Source organism: Cyanistes caeruleus, chromosome 1, assembly GCF_971803275.1.
Source record: "Cyanistes caeruleus chromosome 1, bCyaCae1.hap1.1, whole genome shotgun sequence".
Taxonomy (NCBI): domain Eukaryota; kingdom Metazoa; phylum Chordata; class Aves; order Passeriformes; family Paridae; genus Cyanistes; species Cyanistes caeruleus.
Window position 1 is genome coordinate 90,868,864 of NC_141701.1, and position 19,707 is coordinate 90,888,570.

Sequence of the window (19,707 nt, forward strand, 5' to 3'; positions counted from 1 at the left end):
CCCTGAGATACTGAAGATTGGAGTAGTGCATGAAACTGGGTGGTTCCTTTTCAACCTTGTTGGGAAAAGGGAGGAAGATAGCAGCAAAGAGAGGGGGCTCCACTGAGGAGACCGATGCACACTGCTCCCAGGGACAGAGGTTGTGTGAATGCTACTGGGTACCCAGCTCTTCCCTGTGTATGCAGGGACTGGAAAGAAAATCTGTGTTTTAGTGTGAGTTGTATTTCTCTTTCAGGGCTTTTTTCTCATCAACTACCCTCTTTCAAGGGGAGTGCCGGCAGACCTCTGGAACGAATTATAAGGAAATCCCATAGCCTCCTATAAAAAACAAAAAAGCCTAATGTCAAGGGGAATGATAAGGGATCTTTGGTGATTTGAGAACAAATGGAACTTGGAGCCCTTTCCCCACACAACAGTAATTATTGGTGAAAAACCTCCTGAAATATGGCTTTTCTGAAGCCATGGTACCAACAGGTTCCTTCCCATTTGTTTTCTTTATGATGAGGCCTTTCTCTCCTCAGTGCACATGATGATACCTACTTTATTAAAAAAACCTACACAATTGATGGCTGCTTTTTCTTTGCTAGGAAAGACAGACCTTGGCAAATAATTACTTCTTGTTCTTACTGCTAACATCTGTATGACTTATTATTTATAGAGACTTGTTGTAAAAATGGGAATGATTTTCTTGACCTGGTAAGTTACAGTTTAAACCAATAAAAGAACAAAGGAGGGGTGCGTAAGAAGAGGACATAAGAAAGGCTTTTGTTTAAAGACTCACATGCACAGCTAATAGATGTAGCTGAAGAAAAGACATAAAATACCTCAGATTAATAACTATGACTTTCTGCTGGCTTATTGCTTTCTAAAAGCTTTCCCCTCCGTGGACACAGAGCTGTATAAAAGATGAAGTAGTTACACTCCACATTTTAGTCATCCCAGTAATGATGGCAACATCTCTGTTAACAAACACAGGTTCTCCAAGGAAAGCAATCCTCTCTCTAGTATTTCTAAAGGAAAAATTAATCGGGTTCACTTCTCTGTGTTGCCTCTATACTTGCTCTTCCATTCTTTGCTTTTCACTGCTTGACCCTTGTTGAATCACTCATGTAAAGCAACAAAACACTGCTTTAAGTATACAAATCTGGGTCCTTCTGTTTCCTGTGAACAGGTGCTGCTGAGAAAGTGAAGAAGAAACTTGTCAGAATGCTTTAACAAGCACTGTATATGAGAAACCTACTGGACAGAAAGCCCAGATCAAACACTAACTTTGTTTTTGCAAAGCAGGAAATGTTGCTCAAATTCATGTAGTAAATATTTATTTGTGCATCACAGGGAGCTTTCATGTAAGCTTGGATTAGCTGGAAATGAGGACAAGGCCTGAAGTTTTCTCCCTCTTTGCTATGAAAGCAATTGTGATTTTTTTTTCCAAGAAAGTCCCTCAGCTTTTGAGCTAGGCAGAAATACATTACATTTGACCTCAATACTGTGTTCTTCAGCAGCTAAAGAAGACTTTTAGGCTACTATTTAAATTTTAAGAAATGTACCAGAAGGATAGAGAGAGAGAGATATGGGCAAAGACCTAGAAGTGGAGAGAACCAGTGACGAGAAAAGGTCACACATATGGGAAAGGAGAAGAGGGACAAGGATAAGAGTGGTGTTTATTTCACAGGGGTAAAATCACAGTGTGCAAGTACAGGTTGAAAGAAGCCAACAAAAAGGGGTTTTTTAACACTAAAGAAGCTCAAAACTAGTGTAAGGTCATTGATTCTACTTCATTCTCTTGCTTTATACCAATTCTGTTCCAGAAATCAGCATTGCATTTGGCACCATCAGAAAGACAAGAATCCAGGGAGTCACAGAGACATCCTTAGCCCTGAAGTCTCTTAGGGATGGGGGCTGAGGAGATCAAACAAGGTAGGGGAAGTCTTGCCATTAATCACTTAGGTAGATACAAAGGAATGTGCTACCATTCACCAATGGCTTTTTACAGGGCCCTACTTCACAACACTCCTCCCACATGTTTTGCAAGTGTACAGATCAAGCTTTCCCAGCAGTAACCTGGCGTGGGATTACGTTGTCCCCCCTCTTCCTCTTCCACACACCTGGCAGCTCTGCCAGGACCTAGAGCCTGAAGGGTAAATGCCTCAGGGGTGGTGGTGGATTGCTTCAGCCAACAAGCCTGGCAATCTTCTGCTTTTATGAACACCAAGCTCACCTTGGATATTGAAAGAAAGAAATGCATTAGCTGGGAAGCGTGTTGGGTTTCTTCCAAAGCACACTAGTATGTTGCTGAGCACACCAGCATGGAAACAATTTGCAGGATGGAGAGCCAGTAAGCTCTCTGTCAAGGAGCTGTTCCACATGCTCTTCTCTCCCTTCACCTCCAGAGTCATTCCTTGTTCAATCTCTTTTGCTTCAGTTTCACCATCTGATCTTAAATATGTCTTTCTGACATGAAGAATCTGGGTGAGTAGAGCCACATTAGCTGTAAAATCCCTAGCCAATCTTATTTTTTGGCATGAAGATGGCTGTTACAGCATTGTTTTTATTATTCATCAAAAGGAAACTTTTCAAAGTAAATACATCAAATACCACATAACATAAGCTCTTCCCAACCACTGCTTCCTCTACTTTTTTCTCTTCCCCTACCTCCTATTTTTATAAGTAATCAAGTTGTTACTCTAGAGTCAATTCTAGGTCATCTTTCATTTGCTCAGAATATATCCTTATTGGCAAGCTATTTTCCCATTATTCAGGAACACACATATTGTTTTACTTACAGCTGTGTGCTGTATTTTATGTTCTCATGTAAATGTTATGCCTGAATTATCATAACTCGAGCAAACTGGTTTTAGGGGTTGTTGTTGTTGTTATTTTTAGGTTCCTTCTCCTGCATCCAAAACAGGAGAGAAATATTATTGTATCTATTTTTCACTATTTTATTTGGTCCTTGAAGTGACTCAGCTTTCCACATTTCTCTCTGCAGAAGGTAGATTTGCAGATTTCCTTCCTTGGCTGTGCAAGTTGCCTTACTTTGGGGAAAAATGCTAGCTGAGGTTAGGAAAGATTAACAGATAAGCAGCATTGCTTCTATCCCGTGAGAGGCAGGAAAGAAGACAAGGCAGGGACATATTCCAGAAATTCATTGCCTGCTGTGTAAAACCCCTAGTTTTTCTTCTCTGTTTTAAACTGTGGCTGGTTTCAATGAGTGTCCATGTTGCTAGTGTAGTAGAGTCTGATGAAATCTGGTGAATTCTGCATTTGCTCACTATTTTCTTGATTTTGGGAGCTAATAAAATAAAATCTCATATTTACATCTTGAGGGCCCAGTGAGGCAAAGCACCCAAGTCTCATTGTTTCCAGGATGTTCTTAAATATTTGCTGAAGTGATTAACTTACTTGAGATCTTGATACACAAGAATTCACTCTAACAACAAATACATACTGTTATTATTAATCTTATAATGTGTTTCATGACAGTATGTGCTAATGCTTGATGCATTATAGAGACACACAGTATGTAGAAGAGGTGGATTTTCTTCTGTGTGGATGAAAAAAGAAAAAACAGAATTTCCCCCTTATTTTTAGGATATCTGGTAAAGTGGAAGACCCCTGAAGGAAAGTGTGCTGCAGCCTTGTTGTTGGGTTGTTGGTTTTTTTTTGCATACTCTTCTAATGCAGAAAGTCAGGGCAGTCTTCCCCTCCTGCCCCCATGAGGGTGAGACCACATGCACCTCTTAAGCTACTTTATTCATACTATGTGCTTGTTAAATTGTGAATGACTTCAAGGCACTCAGAGCATTAAAGGAAGTCTCCTGGAGGTTTTTAAAAGAGACTCTCCTGGATTTTTTGAAGTTATGATATTTGTAGTTTGCATGGACTTGTTTTTTTTGATTAAATGTGTGCTAAATGCTAATGCTTGCATTATAACTGAGCGTCTTACTGTAGGTTTGACGTTTAACTGGCATCCAAGATTCAAGAACAGAGCATTTGATCCACGTTAGGTGAACTGTTCAAAAAATTCTTGTCTCTTTCATTATTTTAACCTCCAAAGAAGAAATCCCCTATAGGATGAAAGTTTAAACATTGAGGCAAATGGACAAACAAACAAAACAATCTTTTATCATTGTTGGTGGGAGAAGTGTTCCTTATACTTCACATAACTCACAAGGAACAGCTATCGCAGTTCTGGTTGCAAGTGATTTTTTGGTTATTTGATGTTTTCAGGAGGAAAGAGAAGAGCTTGTAGCTGAATGCTTTCTCTGGCTGCTTCCTGGCTTGAATGTCAAGTGAAAATGCCAGTAAATGACACTGACCAGGACATGTTTGTGTGACACTTCTCTTCCCCAGACTAATTTAGTTATGCCCTGCTCCACAACAGTTCACAAGTTGTTCTTGAAACAGTGGAGAATCCCAGAGGGATCAGGTTTGCTCTTTGCCCACCCTGGCCTATTCACCTTCCCCACTGCCCTGGGAGCCTTTGCTGCTGTGCCAATTACAGCCATGATCAGGGCTGTCTTTAGTGGATATTGATATCTGAACAAACAAACCAAGAGTCTGGTCTTAATTGCTGATGTCTTTGCAATTTGGTTTCCTGTGGCGTGTTTGTACAGATGTCATGGCTGGTATTCCCCTGCTTTTCAGTAATCACGACCATATTGGGGGCGGGAGGATGGGACTGATTTGCTGTGTGTTAGCTGCAGGAGCTCACACCTCACTCCTGTGGCTTCTATTCCAGCCTTGCTGCCTAAGCCCCTGCTTGGGATGGCTTCTCTTTGCACCTGTTCCTCTTCAGAAGGGCCTTGTGATCCCTCACTCTCAGTCTAGAAGAGTTGTCATTACAGCGACTATTGTCATGTGGTCACTTCTTGTCTACAGATTGAATGGGTGCCTAGGGACACACAGAAAACACCTCAAAGGACAAGGTCAGTGGAGAGCCTGAATAAATGACCACCATCTCACTGGATCCTTTGTACAGGATTCATGTCCTGGATAGCCCTTCTTTCCTGCAGACAATGTTCTTTGTATTCTCCTGAGCACTTGCTACTGTGTTTGTCCAGAGCTGGTGCAGTACAGCCCAGCCATGGTCCTCTCTGATCTGCACCAGAGGAGCCACTAGCAAGCAGCTCCAAGTGAAAGGAGCTGGAAGGACAGATTGGTCTTTGCTCACCCTAGACAGTAATTTCTTGATTCCTTCTAGACCGAGCTGTGCTATCTACGTAAAATAAGTTGCTTTACACTCAGATGATACTGCAAGTTCCTCTATCACTCCATCCTTTCTGCTCCAGGCAATACCCTTGCTCTTATTTCAAGATCTTTTCCCCTACATGTCTGACATGTTCAGGGGTGGAGTTTGGAGCATTTAAATCCTCTGACTTTTTGTGGCCAGAGGACTGGAGGAACAGTCTGCTCTAAGCAGAACTTCCCCCCAGACTACTTGCAGTCATATCCAAATAGCAATGGGGAAGAAAGAGAGGCTCATTGTATGCTCTCCAATTTTCTCTGTTAGGAAGATCAAAAGAATTGCTGCCTTTACTGGCAAATCTCAAGGATGAATTGTGGCAGCCAGACCAGTACTGGTCTGTGTTGAACTGTAGTCACCCAGAATAAATCAGCACTAATTGCAGTCTAGGGCTGTGATTGCAGAGGGGCTGCTCAAGCCCCACACCGTGACACCCGCCCCCCCCTCCTCCCCCCCACTGCCTGGTTGTTAAAGCCAGCAGCAAAACTCCCAAGGACATCAGGAGACAGAGGGCTGTGGCTGCACCCTCATGTGCTTTAAAGCCAAATACCTTGCTGCCTCTCTGAGGAAGCAAGACTGATAAAGTGATGTGGTGAGCATCACCAAATGATGCCACCCTTGGCAGTGTAGCTGCCCCAGTATCGTGGGATCCAGGGGGAAGGTGATATCTTGGCTTTCTGTCCACAGGAGAGCTGCACAAAGTTGCTCTGGTGGCCTTGGAGAAGATGGGGTGGCTGCATGTTAGGTTCTCATTCTTTCCCAGATTTATCCATGGCAAGATCTGCCACCCACTGTGACAGGAGCTGTCTCCTGCCCCCATGGTCAGCTGTGGCACAGAGCAGACTGACCATTTCTGCTGTGGCCAAGTAAATTGTTGTTCTTTCATTGCTATCACCTAAGACAATTCCTTTTCTTTTGTCTCCAGAGGCAGAGGTTGCTGCCACATGGGTGATCTTATGTTATCCCGGCTTAAGTGATTTTTGTTGCAAGAGTGCAGGTGGATCAGCAAAATATTTCCACAATGAAAAAATATTTCTGTGATATCAAATTTAATTTTAATTTCCTTCTCACTGAAACTATATTTGAAACTAATGCAGTTTTAAATATAAATTAAATATGTATAGTATAAATTTCAGAGTTTCCTTATAAAGGACAGACAAGAAAAGGAATTCAAGTCAATTTAGAAGCCAAATTAGCCTGAAGATGTGAGTGCTGGACAATTTTGAAGAACATTTCTTAGCTGCTATAAAGGGAATAACATTTTCTTCAATAAAACAAGGCAAAGATTGGGAACAACATTGGTGCAAAGGCAAAGGGGATCGCCCACCTTCCTGCCACTTGTACCTGGGGAAACTGCTGACAAGAACTGCAGGTATGAATGGAACTGAAATGGCTGTGGCTTGATCCATGGGAGGTGGTGAGAACTGGGGAGAACAAGCCCAAATGCTTCTTCCCCTGCACACACCAGGCTCAGGGGGAAAAACATCTCCCTGCATTAAGTAAGGGGCCAGAAAGCTGAGCAAGCACTGAGGTGGGGTACAGTGAGGCTGAGCTGGAGGTGGGTGTTCTTTGCAGGGCCTGTGCTGCCTCTTGCCAGGACCTGTCTAGGTGATGCCTCCTGCATCATAGGGGATGGCAGCACAGGGCCAAGCCTTGTCCTTGCAAGCTGAAGATTGGACACCTGCTCCCATTTGTTCAGTTATTAAGAGAAATTAAAAGTAACCCTTGGTTAACATAGTGCTGAGAAGCTGACACCAATCACTCCTGCACTTGACCCCTTCAGGGCAATTTATAAACACTGGCTAACTAATCCTCCCTGAGTGGCTGGGGGAAGGAGCAGGGATTTTTTACCTCTTCTGTCTCACCTCAATTTTGTACAGATTTGATATGTGATAGGATCCTGTACCTGTTTTGTCCAGGTGACTGTGGCCAGGAGTGGGCCTGGCTGTGTTGGTGTGATGGGCTGGGGCAACATGGCCAAGCAGGACACAGGTGAGGACCACAACCTTGGCTCAGGAGAGAGATTTATAAGTAGCACATCACATTGCTCTTCTTTTTATAAACAATCGGAAATGTCTTGATGCCAGATGCTCAGCTGGTGTAAATCAGCAGAGTACCACAGATTTATACCAGCTGGAGCGCTGGCCCCCGTGCCCCAGTGGGAAGGGGATGGGGGAAAGGGAGAGAGGCTGTTTCTGCTAACCGCTCCACCGACCTTCCTTCTGGGTAAATATCTCCATATGTTAACAAATGCTAATTAAAACCAAAAGCACAGACGAGCTCTCAGGATGTGTGTGTAACAGGAGCACCCCAGGATCCTGCACTGCTGTAATCTTTCTCCTCCCAATGGATCTCACCTTTTATTTGGTGTTGCACCTCCCTGACTGATATTTAACCTTGCTCCTGGTGCTCTTTGTTGGAGTTTTGCCATGCACACAATACTGCTCTGATGGGTGTCTACAGATACCTGAGGGGCGAGCCCAGGTGTTTTGCTGGTCAAGAGGGAAAATATGTTTATTTGCAGCATGCCTTGCAGTCATGTAAGTAACTGTGCTCATCAATCAGGAATTTTAGGAGAAGGGACTCTGGAAAAGCCCTGTCTCTTTTGGCTTCAAGGTGGCCACCACCCTTTCTGTGGACTGGGATAACTCTGAGCATGATCATTTCTATGGGACAAAGGTGTCACGGTTAAAAAAAAAAAAAAAAAAAAGTATGACTATGTGTAATACCCTAAAGATAATAATAAATAAACACCAGTTTGCCTTGAGGTGAAGTGGAATTTTCAGAAGTGGGTTTTTGAAACACCTGTTTGTATAAGGGCTAGAGTATCTCCAGGGAAGGCTGTGCATTGGAGCTGTTGTGCTGGTATTAGAGTGACATTTCAAAAGTGATGGATAGGATTTAGAATCCGATTACTGTGATGTCAATAATGGCAGTTGCACTGTTGCAAGGTGTAGGGATAAATGTGTTATGCATTCTTAATGTATCATATAGCCAAAACTTTTTGGGGAAAATTGAAGTATACATGATGAGTTTCTTGAGACACCCTAGCATTTCACAAGGGGGTCCATGCATTAATTAGTAAATCACTGATGTGCTGTCTTTTACTCAAAAGCCTAAGGATTTATAAGGGTTTTTTAATTGTCATTGTTGCACTCGATGGTGCTGGCATATGTGTTTGTATTAGAAATAGACCCAGGAGACTTGCAAACAATTTATGCTGCTGGTGTAACAAAGGTACATGTGCCCAAATATAATGAATGTCTTTATTTCTCAGTGTCTTCCCACTGTCTCTAAGTCAGTGGCAAAAATTTTGTTCATTTCTTGTGGGTCAGAGGTGTGGGTACAAAGTACTGTTTCCCCACCCCATCAGTCAGCCTAACATGCTTATTTTTGCATAAGTAGAAAGGCAATATATGCAAGAAAATAGGGGTAACTTGTAAAGCAGCAATTTGACATTTGGGCTGTGCATAAAATAAATGTAGTCTAGGTACCCCAAAGAATGTGGGAAAGCTCCTGAATACACCTTGACTCACCCAGAAATGCCCCAGAGATGATACTCTAACTTCTGTGTTTTCTCATCAGTTTTCACAGCCTTTCAGTGTTGCTGAAGTATTTAGTTTGGATACATTTATGGAGATTGCCATCTATTACTCCAGGTCTAGCTAGCTTTTGTCTCAAGTGACACTTATTTTGAGCAAATTAGCACTGAAGCCAAATTTGTTTTGTTGTGATGCCTCTGCATCAGGTACAGCTTTTGTAAACAGATGCTGCAAGAGAGGTAGGTTTTTTGCATCTCTCTAGATCTCTTGAGAACTAAAGTGTTCAGGTGAATGCTCAGGTTGAAAGACAAAAGAAATACCATTAACTGAGAAGTAATCTCACACTGTCTCTCCTTAGAAATTCATTATTTATAGTCTCTGTTACTTTTCTAGTAATTTTGGCTGAAAGTATACCACAGTAATTCCTCTTCTTTATGCTTAGTTGAAATCCATTTCATCCACACCACGTGTAACTCAAATGGCTAACAGGTACTGCACTACCAACTTTTGAATTTTTACATTCATAAGCAAGTGTCAGTGGAATTTTAAAAATATATTTTGTTTATTTTTCATGCACTTCTTCCAACTGTTTGTAGTGATGTTTCATTTTTGAAAATAATGTAAGCCTGATCTACAGCCCTGCCAAAACTCTTCCAGGAGCTGAAAGACCTGAGATGCACACTTGCTGGCGCTTCCTTACTCTCCTGCATGAGCAGCATAGTCCAGTTTCTTTTGTCTAACCTTCTTTCTGTTGCTGAGATCTAGTCTCCTTCATCACCTGCTGCTACATGATCTGTAATATGGGTGTTCCTTGTTTAATCTCTGTGAAATACAATGGTCTATGAATAGTGTAACCTAACTTTTTTGGCCTGTTGTATGTAATCTCTCTGGTGCTGTCAACTGGATGGTTCATTAGGACACACATAGTACTTCCTTGTGCTGGTTAAAACCTACAAGAATTGTATTTCCCTACAGCATCTCACTTTGCCATGGACACTAATTTTTCCTATGGTATTTGTTTCAGTAGCATAACACAGGGCTGCAGATCAGCCCTCTGCCAAGATCAGTGATATCTGTGGGTATATTATCCCACACCCCAGCCCTACTATTTCCATCCAGACTCCAATGAACTTCAGCATCATTGTAAGGTGGATTGAGGTCTGACATAGGCAGGTTGCACCTTGTTTTGTATTTTATCCAGTTTTGTTTGCCTCATGTTCCCAGAGCTCTCCCAGTGTCAGAGGGACTGACATTGCCCATCCAGCTGAAACACATTATTGTTTTTTGCTGTAGTTGCTTTGAAGGCCTGGGAAGAAGAGATGTTGGCAAAGGGGAAACATCCACATCATAGATACTGTCAGGCTCTACAAGTCTAAGCACCCAGGACTTAAAAAAGACATCTACAGACACTGACATCAAACCACTCATGGGTACTGTGCTAGCTTTGGGCTGGCACCGACTGCACCACCCAGTGATCTCTGTCATGTGGGTAGAAATCGTCACCAAACTGTGTGCTCTCTGCTACTACAAGGTGTTAGCCTGGCAGGGGGTAAGTGATCCCCCAAGGTGCACTGTGAGCTGTGCAGTAGCACAGTCTATTAGGCCTCACATCAGCATTGATGCTGTATCAATATTGAAATATTGATAAGATGTGCATTCTCTCCTTACTGTGTCTCTCCAGGTTGTATGTGAGACTGTTTTGGGATCCTGCCTGCTTCTGATCACTTCAACTCCCACACTGCTGGTACAAGCACTGAAGAAAGGGGATTATTTGAAGCAAATAGCCTATAGATGGACAAATATAAATAAATAAATAGATGGACAAAATCTTCTTACTACATTGTCACTGATAGAAAACGGCAGCAAATGCAGATATGGTCTTTGTCAACAAAATTTTGGTGGACAACTGGTGATGGACTTAACTGGATGCTTGCATCCTAAGCCAACTGCTGTAAAGATAAAAGCAGCCCTTTCAAGTTGTTGCATTGGGGTTCAAAAGCAAAACTGAGAAGGCTTCACTAGGGAACTTGATCTCTTGTAGTGCTTATTCTCACAAACCAAGAGCAGCAATTAATATCTCTTTCAGATGGTGAGAATCTCTTTCAGATGGTGAGAATAAACAGTCTTGTAGACATGCAGAGGAAATGGAAATGACACACAAATTTTAATTAACCTACTTCTCCTCGTCTCTGCTGCATAGTGCCAAAATATAGTTCTATGGATCCTTTGGTTACATACCCTGGCATCTTCCTGAGCTGCTGGCTTTAGTTGAAAGCAAGTGGTTTCACATGTGTACCTAAGATCTATGTGTTTCTTGTGGGCTGATTACCAGAAAGGTGTCTGAGCTCTTAGTGCTTTCTCTCTGTCTGCGTATACCCTGATATTTTGAAGATATCCCTATTTTTAAACACAACCATAAGATCAAGAAATCTCTAGATGATGTCATTTATTGTGATAATGTTGACCATTGCTCCAATTACAGTCTCAAGCAGTTCTTAGTCTTCCCTGGATGCTTCGTATGTGTTGATATAAAACAGTATGGCAGAAAATATGATGTCATCTGCAGCTGCCATGTGGTATTTCAAAGGAGAAGGCAGTAACCCTTTCTGGAAAAATCTCTCCTATGAAGGACAGATGTCTTCTTGGTTGAACAGCTTACACAGCCTAATTATTCATGTCTGTACCTGTTTGCCAACCCCACTTCTCACTGAGGTAAACTGGCACTGCTCCATAGAAGTTGAAGAAGCAGTAATTCTCACTGCTGGCAGCAGATAATTTTTACCCTTTTTATTGATCTGTGCTTTATTTTATCAACTTCATGCCCTTTGACATCTGGTCCCATAAAAGTATTGAGCCACAGCAGTAGGGTTTCTATAAATACATTTCTTCCATACGGAGATTGACAGCATTCAAGTTGCAAAGTGTTTCGGAGCCATGTGGGAGGAGGGAGGAACAAGGTGAAGGGGGAGGCAAGGTGTCTTATTTCCCCTCTCACCTCCTTCATCTCAAGCCCTGATGTCCTCCAGGATGTGTTTTTAGTGTTAATGGCAGAGGTGCTCCAAAGCAGCAGTAAATGTGGGCCCCAGATGTGCTAATTCAGTCTGGGCCAGGCAGGGGAAATGCATGTATTATCTCACTCACCAGGATGTAGCTCTGACAGCTCCGGTTTAGGCTAAATCTCTGCTCCTGTCTTTCTGCCCTCACCCCCCTCCACTGGCCCTGGCTGGGCATCCTCCCTCTGTCTCTTTGACATGGGCACAGCTGGCCCCTTGCAGCCCTGAGCTAGGGGAGCATCTGTGACTCATCTGCCCCTGAGCACTCACTCCAAGCAGCCTTGAGCCAGGTCTGACCGCTCTTAGCTGCTGCCAGGGGAGCTGGAATGTGAAGCAAGAGAGTGCACTGGTGTAGGCAGCCTTTAGCAGAGATGAGTCCTGCATTTAACCTGCTTGGAAGGTTGTGCAATTCAAAGCAAAAAATTGCTACCCCTTCCCCTGTAGACAGATGGCCTCATGGGTGACTAGAGGAACCAAAAATGTCACTGTTTGAAAGGTGTAAGTATATATAACATGTATCACTGTCATAGGAGATAAAGAGGTTGCCCTCTCTTTGTTCCACAAAGCACAGCCCTTGTGATCTGCAGCATGTGCTACTGTACTATTGATTTACTGCTTGATTATAATGACATTTCATAACACAAGTGTTATTAAAGACTTGTTAATCTTCCTTAAGGATCATATTCCTCAAAATGTTTGAGCAAAATGCTTTGCGTTTATCTTTAAGTACCTATTTAAATAAACTCAAATGACTTGCTGTATCAAGGTTTTAATTACCAGTTGCTCTCCTTAGAAGCTTGTGGCTTCTTTCACGTCCTTATAGGATTTCTGAGGTTTTACACAAGCCCTACTAGACTTCCAGTCTTTTTGTCACCCCTTCCCTTGTATGTCTCTCTCAATCCCAATGCAGAGAGGACAAATACTTTCTGAAATATGCCTGACTCCAAGCTAAGTGGATTTTGCTGGGGTTTGTAAGGGATGGCGGATTAACAGCCGTCATTGTGAATTAGCACAGAAAATGTTTTTCAGCATATGGGACATTGATGAATGAGTGCTGTGTGCACCAGGCACATGGCATTAAGCATCTACATTGTGCCAGTGTCTAGAGGTGGTAAGAATCTTATAGTCCTGTTGGCCAGGGGAATTTGCCAACCACAGAACATCCCGAGTCCAGAGCAGACATTACATCTTCAGCAGCATGGTCTACTAAATTTTTTGTGTGGCGTTATTCTCCTGACGTGCACGGGGGGAACTTGTTTTTGAATGACAATGCATCTTGAGATATGTCATGATGGTATGAAATGATTTCTGCTGTGACCATCTATGAATGCTTACTTGCAGAAGGAAGTGCAGAACTCAGGTTTTCTACCTGTGGTGCCCCATAACTGTGAGCAGCAGTGAGTCTTAACAGCCTTACACAAGACTCTTTGATGTGACTGGAAAGGCTCCTACAACCTAGTGCCATAAGGCATTGAGGCCTTGGCTGTGCATTTAGTCTTTGCAGTTTAACTTATTCAAAACCTGATTTTAGCTCAAGTACAAACAGCCTTGTAAGTGATCTTTTCTGTTAAATCTAGTCCTAAATTTAGATTAAATTTGTAATAGACACAGGAGTGGAAGAACAGGCTGCCCAGAGATGTTGTGGAGCCACCATCCCTGGAGAAATTTAAAAGACATGTTGATGGGATTCTTAAGGACATGGTTTAACAGTAGACTTAGCAGTTCTGGGTTAATGGTTGGATTTGATCTTTGAAGTCTTTTCCAGCCTAAATGATTCTATCATTTTACAGAGCACATATCCTTTAACTGTGACTTTACATTTTGAAGAACTGTAGAAAATTGCATGAGAAACTCTGAAAAAGGCTGAAGCCCCTCCTCTCTTTGTAATGCTTGAAATGGGCTTTCTCTCTTTCATGAAATGTTCACAAAGTCTTTTCATGTAAGGATCATGTACTTACAGAATATTAGTAGTAAAGTTAAGGAAAAGTAGTTGGTGAAAAGCATACAGGCATTTCTTATTGTTGCATAGCTCTCTGTTTGTTATGATGGTTAACAAGAAATGATTGGTTTTTCAGGGTCTTTAGCCAGTTTGTATGTCTGTTTTGCTCTGGGGAGATGAGACACAGTGGAAGAAGGAAAAGCTACCTCTTGTCTACCAGGATGAGAGCCTGCATGCCAGCCATGGCCCTGCAGAGAGAGGCTGAGAATGCTGGGGCTGTGCAGCCTGGACAAGAGAAGGTTTTGTGGAGGCTCCATAACAACCTTCCAGTATTTGAAGTGGGTCTACAGGGAAGCCAAAGACGGACTCTTTGTCAGAAACTGCAGTGATAGGATAAGGACTAATGGGTCCCAATTGACAGAGGGGAAATTTAGGTTAGAGATTAGAAATTCCTTACTGTGAGGATGGTGAGGCACTGGCACAGGTTGCCCAGGGAGGTTGTGAATGCCCAACCCCTGGCAGTGCTCAGCACCAGGTTAGATAAGGCCTTAAGCATCCTGGTCTAGTGGGAGGTGTCCCTGCCCATGACTAGATGATCTTTCAAGTCCCTTCTAATTCCTTAATGTTCTATGATTCTTTGTGTTTTACGTTTACACCTTTGTGCGTGAGTTTCACAAGCTGTTTTGTGGCATCTTGTCACCGTGTTTGTTTCTTCCCGTAACCAGATGTGGATTTTTTTAAAAAATTCTTTTTCATTTTAGTTATGGCAGTGTGAAAATGTACTTTGATTTTGTTTTTTCTTTTTTTCCAGTCAAGGAGGGGAGGAATTGGTTCTGTTAAACCAGAACAAACCTGTCGGCTGTACATGAACAGGATTGCTTGAAACCTGGTGTTGGACTGATTTAACTTCCAGTGTAGAATTTCTCAGCTGAGTTAGGCTGGAGGAGCTTTATGAACAGAAACCCTGCACTGCCTCAAACCTGCCATAGGCAAGTTTGATTGTGCAAAAGGTGCAGTGTGTGCTAGCAATGCCGCCTCAGTGGCTTAGAGCCCAATTAAATTAGGACTAGTTGTGAATGGAAGAGGCTTGGGAAGGAGAGGAGAACCACGAGGATGGCAAGAGACTACTCATGATGCTAAAATGAAGTGCTCTGCATTCCACTGTAAATTGTGAAGCCAGAATTGGGTACCAGAGAACCTGCAGGTGCAGGCAGTGGCAGCTCACATCGCTGTGCTTTATTAGAACTCTTCTCTCGCCATTCATTTAGCAGGGCAGTCAGAATAGCCACAGGGGGTTTTTATTGCTTCTGGGTAGCAGAGGTATGAACATCTGTCATATTTAAGCTGGGGAATTCCTCCTGTTACCTGCCACTGGTGGAAAATTCCTGATGAGCGAGTTCTCTTTTTTTGCACGCTTAACTTTCAGGATTTGGAAATCAAACACTCCCTTCCCTCTGAGTTTCTTTCTGTCTCACAGTGCCAACATTGAAATATTTTACTCCCCACCACAGGGTGTTTTTTGATGTTGTCGTTGATGATTGTTTTCATTTTTGGTGTTTTCTTTTATGGTTTTGAGTCAGTTGTCTTAAAAGAGGAAGGTTTGACCATCTGGTTCTGGGAACACTCAGCATCTAACAGTCATGGCTGGTTTGCACATCATCCCAGGCCAGGTTAAAATAAACACAACCATCCGTCTTGGAAAATAAGATGCACCAGGTGTTAAACAACCTCTGTGAGCTCCAGGAAGGGAGGATGAAATTTATGCAGCACTTGAGAGAGATCTAGGGATTAATGGAGGGGCGTTACAAAATGAAATTATAGTTTCCTTTGCATCTGATGCTTTATTTTGAAAGCGTGGAAGAAATAAAACCCAGTTAAGAACCCAAGGGATAACAGTAACCCTGAAAACTATGGGCTTCTCATCAGAGGAGCTTTCTTTCTTTTTTTTTAACAAACTTTTTTCCTTAATATGTTGACTCTCTAGGTGTGGTATACAAATCACCCTTCTGACAAGGAATGAGGACGTTCTCAGATCTGGCCATGAATTGCCATACACAAGAACGTGTAATTAGAGAGAGCCATCAGAAAGACCTGCACAGCCCCTTTCTGCGGGGGCGCAAGGGCAGGAATGCTGTGCTTTCAGCCGGCATTGTTCCACTAACCATTCAGCTGGAGTGGTAGACTGTTAAAATTTCCCCCAGTCCCCAGCCTGCTGGTGCTGCTCATTCCTGCTCTATCAGGGCTTGTAGTTTTGTTTCTGCTTTTTTTTTTTTTTTAAATCTATATTTTTTAAGGTCAATATATCTTTCAGAGTCTCCTGCAAACCTGCGGGCTTGTGTACTTCATATTTTTTTCTTTCTTCCTTTCTCTCTTTCTTTCTTTCTTTCACAAACATTAACCCTTCTTTTTACCGTCTTTCTTTCCTTACAAGTAGCCTTTACCCTGCTTGTATGAGCAGCTGACAAAGAGAATAAGTAATTTCTTAGCCTTTCAGTGCTGAACTGCTTCTGTTTTTGTGAGTGGCCTTTGCACCTGTTGTGATAAGCAGAGCTCCCTTCACAGCAGCACTGAAAGGGTGGCAATCTCTTTCCTCCCCCTCCTTTAAACTTACTCTTTCTTTCTGTGAATACCAATAATTAAGGAAAGCGCTTGAGTCTGCACTGGATTCTTTAGCCTGAAAAAAACCCTAGTATTTATATAGATTAAAATGAACAGGGAATGAACCAGGGCACATTTCTCATCAGCTTGGTGAGAACCCTCTGGAGCAGGCTTATTGTATGAACAAAACGGGATGACCAGTTCACTTAACTAAATTTGGCTTTACCCCACCCAGCCTTGTCTGTCCTGTTTATACCTCCAAACCTCCTTGTGTGAACTTGCCCCATCGTGTGTGACAAAGCATAAAAAACAATGTGTACCGTCGAGAAAAAAAAAAAAAAAATCACTGCTATTTAGCATTATTTAAAAATGTGCTTTTTGGTGTGCTTTTTGATATGTCCCTTCTTGCTTTAATTTGTGAAATACTTGTAGCTGTGCGGCTTCATTTGCTGAAGTTTGGTCTCCTGGGGGCTTCACTCACATGCTTTGGGCCTCCCTCTCTGCCTGTGGCTGGTGTGCCAGCTCCAAGCCAGGGGAACCATTGGTACTTGAGAAAGGGTGACAAATATCTTCAGTGACCAACCCTCAGCAAAGGTCTCAAAAAAGGGCACCATGGACCAAAAAAAAGAGAGTGGAAAGGCTACCCAGCTGCTCACACAATGCGAGAGAAGGCCTTGGCTGCTGTTCAAAGCTGTTCTGAGTGAGTGTTTCAATTTAATTCTAAATTAAAAGCAGCCAGTGTTGTATAGCACAGGGAAAAGATTATGTATTAATGCTTTTTCCCCCTGACATAATCCTAATGATCGCACTAAAATAAATAGAAGTTAAGCCTTCTTCCTCTTTTTCCCCCGTTGCTATATTATGCTGTGGCCAGCAGCCAGGTTTTCGTAGGTGAAAAGAAGACAAGAGAGATCCCAAAACTGCCAGACTGAGAGGGGAATTGTGTACCACCAAGCTTCCCTTTGACTTCCTCCCTCCTCCTTTGCAATTGACACTCTTTGCTTCAGGCTCCCATTGAACAATAAGCAAGAGAAGACTGTTAGCAAAAAGTCTGAGTAAAGCTGTAGTTGCCAACAGAAGAAAGCAGAGGGTGGTGAGGTGGTGACTTACTAATGTGTTTGTGGGGACATGTCTGATGGCTCCTCCAGGAACCCTGGTGTTTATTCCTGTGGGAGCAGGGGAGTGATGCTGTGCTATGCTCTTGTTGGAAAATGTCTGTCTTCTTAAGAGCCCGTGGTGGTAAGTGATACTTCTTGGGATGCTCTGTGGTGACACTTCAGTGGGCTGAGGTGATCCATCCCCTTTGGTGGAGGCAAGATGAGATCAGAACGTGGCAGGCTGCAGTGCAGGGCAGGCGGCCCTCTGGCAGTCATGCCTTGCTGAAGGGGGGTATGGGGTGTGCCATAACATGTCAGCTCTCTGACAGCACACATGGTACCTGAAGAGCCCCAAACACACCCAAATCCATGCTCCAAGTGCAGTGTCATTTAGGACAGGGGTGGTGGTTTAAATTAAAACAGCTGGGAAGTAAACCCCAAATAAGTCACTGCCCCTTTCCTCCTGCCTCTCTCTGCTGAGAGAGGGACAAAGGCTGACTATGGGTTGAGGTAAGAATTTACTGAAAGCAAGCAGCAGCAGAATAAGAAACACACAACAACAGCATTAGTAACAGAAGTACACAAAAAGAGAAAGTGATTTACACATAAAAGATGTTCAACTCAGTCACCTGTGGCCACCAAAACAAAAACAAGATGGCAGATGATCCTGCTGCTTGGCAGCAACACGCTCAGGTTATTTCCAACACAAAGACAAGATGCCTTATAGAGTTAAAGGAGCATTTGGACAATGTCCTCAGGCACATGGTGTGACTCTTGGGGATGGTGCTGTGCAGGGCTGGGAGTTTGGCTCAATGATCCTTATGGGTCCCTTCCAACTGATTCTGTGAAGATGGCAGTGTTCTCTGTCACTGGTGTTCCCTGTCCCCAAGTCTGAGACAACAAAAACAACAATGGACAACCCCACAAAAGCTAGATCGTCCAGACATAACTGTGGTGTTGTGCTGAGTGTTTGTGCTTCCTTGGTGTGTGCCTTCAGTATCCCAAATTCCCACGACTCCCACCCAAGAGGCCGAGTCCCTCTCCTGATGGCCGGATAGGAATAGCTCAGCACAGGGGACTGCTCAGGCTGGGAGGTCCCCACTGAGAGGGCTGAATGCTTGCTGGCATGAAGTGGGTGAGGGATGCTCCTATCTGCTTTGGCAACACCAGTGGTGCTTTTGTTGGGGGCTCCTCAGGTGCTGTGAAGCTAGAATGTCAGGGCACCAATGTGTGGGTTAAGAGGAAGGTTAAGACGTGAACCAGTAGGGAAATGGGAAAGATTGCAGTTAAAGTGGTGCTTGGGTTGTGTCCCTCCTGCTCCTCTTGCAGAGCTATAAACTGGGAGAAGAATTTGACTTTGGTGGCTATTTGTTCCACAAATTTCTGTTTTCTTGCCTCTTCCCCCTTTCCTGATTTGATGTGTCAGGGCTTAACATTGAGAGCTTGTCCATCTGTACCTGCTCTGTCCTTTCCTTGGGAGGTGTGATTGAATTTTTTGAATTGACAAAAGCTTTGTTCAAATAGTAGCTGTGGTGGAAATGCCTTTGGAAATGAAATGCTCCACATCTTCCTTCCACCAGCTCCAGACTTTCCTGGGCATCCAGCCCTTGTCCTTAACTGCAGCTTAATATAAATCTCACTCTGCATGTCTGAGCACCTCCTCCCTGTTACATCCCAGCTCAACTGGCAGTGTCCTTCTGCCATATATATGATATGGCAGATATATACTGAAGTAGGATACATGCTGGGAAATTACATGGGAAGGTTATGACAAGAACAGAAAATTATTTTTCCTAGCTTCTGGTATTACTCTGTAAATTACAGACTTTCACCCTTTTAAACATGTATCAATGGTGATCTTCATGAATTGCTCATGCATTTGCTGCTATGGCTCAAGGATAAACAAGTGCCAGTTGCTGACCATGGAGACACAACATTAGAAGCATTTTATTTAGGAGAAACTTCCTGCCAGGCCAAATGCAGGGCAAATCCTGCAAAAAACCCCACGTACAAAGACATGTTTGCATGAATGTGTGGGAAAGGGGTGTCCAACTATGCAGCTCTCTGGATGATCCAGACCTTAAAATAGAAACTTTATCCCAGAAAACTTAATGAGGATTCATAAAACCTGGGTATATATTTAGAAAGCCTAGTGAACTTGCCTTCAGCTTGAAACAAGGAGATAACCTATAAACCCCAGAATATTTCTGCAGCTTGTACTAGAATGAGAAAG

General features: G+C 43.0%; 1 long non-coding RNA gene across 1 annotated transcript; it reads left to right on the forward strand.

Annotated features, from left to right (window-relative positions):
- The first annotated feature begins 7,303 nt into the window (after nt 1-7,303).
- On the forward strand, nt 7,304-12,601 carry LOC111923763 (uncharacterized). Its single transcript, XR_002861277.2, has 3 exons — nt 7,304-7,471; nt 10,081-10,336; nt 10,469-12,601. It is a non-coding gene; the product is annotated as an uncharacterized LOC111923763 (long non-coding RNA).
- Nucleotides 12,602-19,707: the final 7,106 nt, after the last annotated feature.